We start from the raw sequence: 7,491 nt of genomic DNA on the forward strand, positions 1-7,491 counted from the left end.
ATACTTGTGTTATCCGTTAGATGGAGGCTGAGCATGTCCCAAAGTATTATACTTTCTTGATTATCTGAGGCAAAAGGAAGCTTTTGCCAAATATTTCTTATCCACAGTTTCACAACATTTTTCTCCGCCGATCATTTCTCGTGAATACGGATGAAAACACTTTCGGGAACCTGCACTTCAGCAAAGTCTTTCTTTTCAAGATATCGATGAGCTTTTAATTTCGTACGGTCGGCTAAGCAGGAGATCAGTACGGTGAGGTGAGATTTCTCGTTGGCCTATTGATTTTATGTTAACCGTTATTTTTCTTTCATATCATTGTTTCTTTATCTCCTACTATATCAAAACTTCAGGAATGACATCGATATTTGCAACACGTGATAGTAAATAAAGTTTAACATATTTTTAAAAACTCATCAAAGTTTTATCTCTATATTTTCGAAGCCTTTGAAAAAATTTTATCTCTTTTTCTCGGAGAACTGAATTATTCCGTGAAGTAAATCGAATACACAACCTCAGTTTGCTTTAGAGTTTTCACTTCCATTTGCACTCGTTTTTTCTATTTTTAAGGCAAAGAAACGTACGCTGTTTCTTGTTACAATTAATCCATTCTAGTGATGATGGGGATTTTCTACAATGCAGTTTCCAACACTTTCGCCGACGGTAAGCTATTTCATTACTTCTTTATGCAATACACATTTATTCTTTGGCGCAATAATCATTGTAAAATTTCATGCCTCTTCCACTCGTGTACGAAGAATTCACGAAAACCATCCTGCATGATTTCCATTTTCTTTCGCAAACTGAATGACTTAACATTTGAAACTTGCATAGTGTTTGTTTCGTTCGCCGAAAGCCATAACTACTGCTGAAGAAAGCACTGGATGAACTACACTTCACTAAAAGCAAATGTGATATCGTTAAGTCTTTGATGTTGACATCAGAACCACGGCTTCAAATGACTTCAGAAAGAAGAAACATGACTCCTAATTCCGCAAACTCACTTTGGTCGAAAGTGCACTCTTATCCAAATTATGTTCCTTATTTCTCGAAGTCCTAGAATAACATTCTCTTCCACATCCAGAATGAATACAAATCACCTCCTACCTTGCAGAAATATTTTCCCCGATAATCATTTCTCCTGCGCACCACCTTATCGCTTGCCAAACTGCAATGTTTCCGCAATTGACATATTTGCTCGTGTTTCCTAAGGTATGAAATAATCAAGAAGAGCTGTTGCGAGATATGATGTTTTTGGTATTGCCAAACCACCATGTGTATTTTATTGCTTTCTTTATTTACAAAAGACCTGATGCATTGTAATTAAGCGATATAAGAACTTGATTTATATGCGATTACGTTTTCTTATACAAAATGTTCCAACAAGGTGCTTATGGGTTGTAATTTCATTTATTCAAAACTCAGTCTAGTTATATTTATAAAATTTTCAATAGCAAACGAAAGTTTTAAGAAAACAGTTTAAACGTTTTGGGTCAAGATACTTTTCAAAAAAAGTCTAATCCAAGAATTATTTATATGAGAAATTTTATGTAAAAACAAATGGCGCACATTTTTACGTTTGAAATTTACTGGCATATTCCATGCCAAATTTAGTAAGAGATTTCAGGTTTTTACCAGCTATAGGAAGTCAAGGATTTCTAGAATAATTTACAAAGTCAAGGACGAGTTCTGTCTATTGTTAATTGGTATTTTCATTTCCAAAATAGAACATTGAAAATTAAATTTTGTGAGAAGTCTTTTTAATTTTTTTGGCACGCTGCATAATGATTTCATTTCAAAAAAGCTCAAAATAAAAGTATCAGTTTTCTACATTTTACTAATTATTCTTTCCTCCAATACCTAGACTTCATTTCGGAAACTTTCCTTTTGGTTATAAGAAATAAATCACAAAACAATTGACTGGTGTCAATCGAAATCAGACGGAGATACTTATGTTCAAAATTATTTCATAACGAGTGCAAACTTTTTCCTCATAAAATTATGAGTGTCGGAGAAACATATGAAGAGCTAGGCTTCGTAATTTTTACAAAACAAATGACTTTAAATTTAAAAGTACCAAAGCGCAAACATTTACGTTTTTCAAAACACATTTGTACTTGCAAGTCAATGCCTACCACAAACGACCAAGATCCGGTCTGAACTTTTGCAGACAGTGCACAGACATGCGTTTCGAGTACCTTTCATTTTGGTTATTTGCGTATGCCAAGTAACCTTCTCAAATATTCTCATGCTTGTGACTCAGAATTGAAATATCATTTTAACTGATATTTTTATGTGATGTGTAACAATAATTTTGTTTATTTTTCAGGATGAAGATTCAGGCCCCCTTTGCGCATACCGACTGTAATTTGAATAGCCAGTTTACAATAACAAGCTTAATAGTAACCGACCGTCATAGGAAGACGCCCGAGGCTTAAAGGAACGCGAATCTCTATCAAAGTTGCAACTTGTGTAAATGCAATTTTGACTTTTAAATTCTTTTATTTTCCCTTTCTCGTGTCAAAAATGTTTCTTTCTTCAATATTTAGTTTAATAACGTGAAACTTTAATTTAAATTTTTCTTTTCGCTATTTTTACTTTAAAAAGATTTTAAGTTCTTTCATTTTACAAAAGTAATACTGATTTTAAAAACTATAAATATTTCCTTTTGGTTTTTTATTTTAAAAAATTGCTTTTAAATTCTCACTTTATTTATTTTACAGAAATATTATATACTCTTATAAGCTAAACATATTTCTTTTTTGTATTTCCATAAATGCCATTTTTTCAAAAAATATTTTACTCCTTTTCATTAAGGGGTGTTGGAAACCCTATAGCAACAATGTTGAATTGGCAATTTTTGGATTACCTTTTCTGAAAATCTGCTGTTCTTACAGGCTTGAAGGTTTTTACGTAATTAAAGTACATCTATCACCTCGCGCTCTTACAAGCACGAGGCAGGTTCGTCTATGCGCTCGCCATAGTAGGAAAATAATCTCTATCTTTGAAATTTTATCCTCTAATTTATTACACATAACGGTACACAATATACAATAAAACAAATATCACTAGTATAGTATACATTTAATTATATACATAATATAAGGCGTGCAAAACATGTTTTAAGTAATCTCAACTATATACATAATATAAGGCGCGCAAAACATGTTTTAAGTAATCTCTTTCCACACGGCATGGCTGCCGGTCCAATCGCTAAAGTACCAAGTCTCGTATTAACGCCACCAGCCTGCCTCGATCGGTTTTTCCGAGGAATCTCGAATTCTTTTAATACGGTGTCTTTAATCATAATATTGTTATTTCAATCCATTTCATCGAGAGTCGCGATCAAACTTTTAACTTTTGTTTTTAAACTCTGCAAAATAATTTTCCCTTCTTCAGATATTTTATAGAGATTAAGAATCACTTCAGCATGATGTAAAAAGAACAGCCATTTCTCAGCTTTCGATGGTGGTCAAACATAACTCCTTTCATTATTTTCAAATGTTTCAATAATCGTTTCCCTTGCTCTAAGAATCTCTAAGAATCTCCTATATCTTGATAAAAATAAGAACCTTAATTTCTCATTTCCATATAAAATATACTTTCTCGGTGTCTACTGGCTTTAACGCCTGACATTCGAATCATGTTATTAACAGACATAAAAACAATTATAATTTTCTAAGTTAATATGGTTAATATATAAATTAAGAAGGACTTACCTTTGATCCCGATAGTGAAAATATCGAACGACGAGCACAACTTGACGCTGTTAACTTTAATCATGAGCACACTGCAGTGGCACGTAACTTGACATGATTACAACACGGTAATTCACATTATCCCTGATTTAACTTTTCACGATTTCACTAGGATGATGAACACTGATGATCCCATTTTACCACTCACTGGCTGTTAACTTTTTAGCACATCACGCTTTCACAAATCGGATGAATTTATTCGCACACATGGCCCTAAACGCGCCATTTTCTTTCGTCATAAAAATCTTCTCTCATCGTAGATCCATTCGTGAACTATCACCGAATTTCATTTTATAACTTTCAGTAACTTTTTACAACCATATTTATTTATTATTTTCACTATTTAGTGATTTCCTTTTTCACAATCTTATCCTATCGACTGCGCCGATTTGCACCTCGCGCCGTTTCAAGTCCGAGGCGGGTTCGGTCATTTCTCATGCACTCGCCATAATAGGAAAATAATCTCCATCAGCTTTGAAATTTTATCCACTAATTTATTAAACAATACACAATAAAACAAATACCACTACTATACATTTAGCTTAAGTTATCTCTTTGCACACGGCATGACTGCCGGTCCAACCGCAAAAGTCACAAGTCTGGTATTCTTCCCACCAGCTTGCCTCCACTCTGTTTTCCGGCGTAACTACGTCCCTTCCTTTAACCGTCTTTCGCCCCTCGCGGATAAAATGTTCTGGAAACGTCTTTCGCTAAGGGAAGTAACGTCACAATACCTAGCTGAATATACTGAAAAGAGCTTTTTTATCATTTTAAATTTTAGAGTATTTTACAGTATATTTTGTTACGCATAGTAAAATTTAGCACTGATTATAATCAAAAGCTCTTTTCGGCAAATATTTGGAAGCGTAGTAAATAAGGTATAAAAATTTCAGATACCTGTGAGCAGTAGTTCTTGAGAACAGGTACTACATCGAGTATAAAAAATCACGTTCGGGGAAAAACGCGATTTTATGTAAAAATTATCATTTATCAAAGTATTCAATGACAAATTAAAGCTAGATTTTGTACAGTCCTAATTTTCATAGAGATTAAAGAACGGTGTTTTAAGAAAGCTAAAATTGTAGAGAATTTGAAAATGCAAATATCAGAAATCCTCATTTTATGAAATGTTTTGGCTTTCATCACCCCTTCAACTATTCTATTCTTTAAAGTCCTTTCTCTTTTTTTTCTATTCTGGTAAAACTTGATATATAAATTTAATTCTTTGTCTTTTAATTTTTAATTTTATATCTCTGGTCGCATTTCTCTTTAACGATTAACATTTTGCATTTGGCTTATTATTATTATATTAAAATTATGCAAAATGAACAAACAGTAAATAATGAGATGCTCAATTAAAAACAAATACAGATTTAATGATAAAAGGGAAATTTTTAATGTCATTACAAACAAGATTTCAAGGGGTTCAAGAGGCCGTTGCCTAAAAAAAAAAGAAAACAATTCGTCGTTTCCGGAAGAAATGAAACTTTAAAAAATATTTTCGTTGTCACAAAAACCAAACTTTTTGAAACATTACGTTATTCAAACTCTTACGTCACTTCCGAGTGTCACGTTATCTAAGATGGCATAGGTTTCGGCTACGTACCCAAGCCTCTGGCATCTCCTGAGGGCGGTTGGTTACTACACCTGAACCAACGATAGTGAACTTCCGGTGATATCCTTCTGTCTGTACCTGAATGAAACTGGCTCTATTTGACGGCACACTAGCGAACACTAAAAAGTCATGATTTAAACGACGATGATTTGAATAATTTAACTGGAATTTTGAGGACGACAATTTAGATTAACTGCTGCTGATTTTTTATTTAGGTGGTCGTGAGTATATGGTTTAGTGATGAAGAGTATGAATAATTGAGTAGGATGATAATAAAACTTTAGGTAATCGGGCTTTGTATCTAGGTGAAGTTTTTTTATTCTGACGACGACTTCAATGATGATGATGAAGATGATACATAGGATGGTTTAGAATGACTGATGTGATTTGGGTGATGATGGTTTATCTTATTCTGACGATGATCATGGTGACGCGATATACATGATGGTTAAAATGACGATGTGTATTAAGTGATAATAAATATTTAGATGAATTTGATGGTGACATAGTTTTGACTGATGACGATTTTATACATGATGTGAGAGTGATTTATATAATACTTTAGAGGAGTTAGACAATAAAGACGATGATTAAATGAGGATGAAGAAGATGATGATTTGGTTGATATTGCTTTCTATTTAGATGATCTGGAAGATTATGATTTATCTATCTCGACGATGATAATGGTGATGATGACATATACGACGGTTTAAACTGAAGGTATGATTTCGATGATGATGATTATTTAAATGATGGTTTTGAATTATCTGGTGATAATTTTATAATTTCTTTCTTGGTTATTCAGATAACAATTTTGATGGTGATTTAGAAGTTTGAGGTGATGAAGACGATGATCAAATGAGAATCATATTGTTGATGGTGGTGATTTAGATGATACTGCTTTTTATTTAGTTGATTTGAGCTATAATGATTTATCTTAATTTGGCGATATTTTCAATGACGATGATGATGATAATATATATATATATGATGGTTTAACATGAAGATGTGTTTTGGGTAGTTATGCTTAGTTAGATGTCTTAGATTAGCAGATGAAGTTGATTGGATTTAGAAGGAAATTTATATATATGATGATTTCAATGAGTTAGATATTGATTTAGATGAAGGTATATTCATTTGATAATGATTATTTAAACAATAAGAGGGTCGTCCGAAAAATTACTTTGCCGTAAACCATAAAAAACAAAGTCTTATTACCTGGAAAAACCTATTGCAAAAGATACAGCTATATTTCTGCTACTTCTCAGCATAAGAAACATCGGAACTATACCAATTGTCATAGCGTCGGTTACCTATTTCCATTAAAGTGTCATAGAAGTCTGTCGCCTGGGAAGAAAGGCAGCCCGTCACATTTGTCTGCAACATTTCACCTGTAGGAAAGTGTGCCCAGACAAGAACGTCTTCAGGTGCAATAACACGTGGAAGTACTTAACAGCAAGATCGAAGCCATAGAATGGATGGTCAGACATCTCCCAGCGAAACGTCTGCAACATATATTTTGTGGAATTCCCCGTATGCGTCCAATGTTGTCGTAGGACACCACAACACCAGCACTGAGCATCCCAAACCATTTGTTCTGAATGGCTCTTCAGATGTTCTCTAGTAAAGCGCAATAAAGATCAGCTTTCACCGGAGCACCACTCGCCAATACGTCAATGAGCAGAATGCCTTTACTATCCCAGAATACCGTGGACTTCAATTTCCGTGCATAGACTGAGGATCGTCCGGCGCGTGGATCCCTGTGACGCCAATCAATTGTGAGTTGCTGTTTTCTGTGGTGAAGTGAGCTACCCACATCTCATCACCTGTAACGATTCTGTTAAATTGCGTTCAATAAACTGATTTATGTATCTGCTGCCTCTAGTTCTTTGTGTTTAAGTTTTGAGTATTCGAAATAGAACTCAAATACAATCAATCATATATATAGATTACATATCAATTCATATATTTGAATTAAATACATATTTACTTACCGGCCCGAAACTTTCTTAACACGCTGAGCGAGGCGCCGGTCTCTGGGGACCGACAGTGAACTTTCCGTGTGGCCGGCGTCGGTCCCTGAGAACCGACACTGGAATTTTCGTTTGCCTGGCGTCGTTC

General features: G+C 34.1%; 1 long non-coding RNA gene across 1 annotated transcript in view; it reads left to right on the plus strand.

The window, feature by feature from the left end:
- The window catches only part of LOC146996696 (uncharacterized), a 41,668-nt gene extending 34,422 nt beyond the window's left edge, over positions 1-7,246 (plus strand). The window contains exon 2 of the long non-coding RNA XR_015041597.1: positions 5,676-7,246. This is a non-coding gene — a long non-coding RNA (uncharacterized LOC146996696). The remainder of the gene's footprint in view (positions 1-5,675) is intronic.
- The last annotated feature ends 245 nt before the right edge of the window (positions 7,247-7,491 follow it).

This window comes from Stegodyphus dumicola, chromosome 6 (assembly GCF_044657685.1).
Source record: "Stegodyphus dumicola isolate Sdum_Otavi_A_Nest chromosome 6, ASM4465768v1".
NCBI lineage: Eukaryota > Metazoa > Arthropoda > Arachnida > Araneae > Eresidae > Stegodyphus > Stegodyphus dumicola.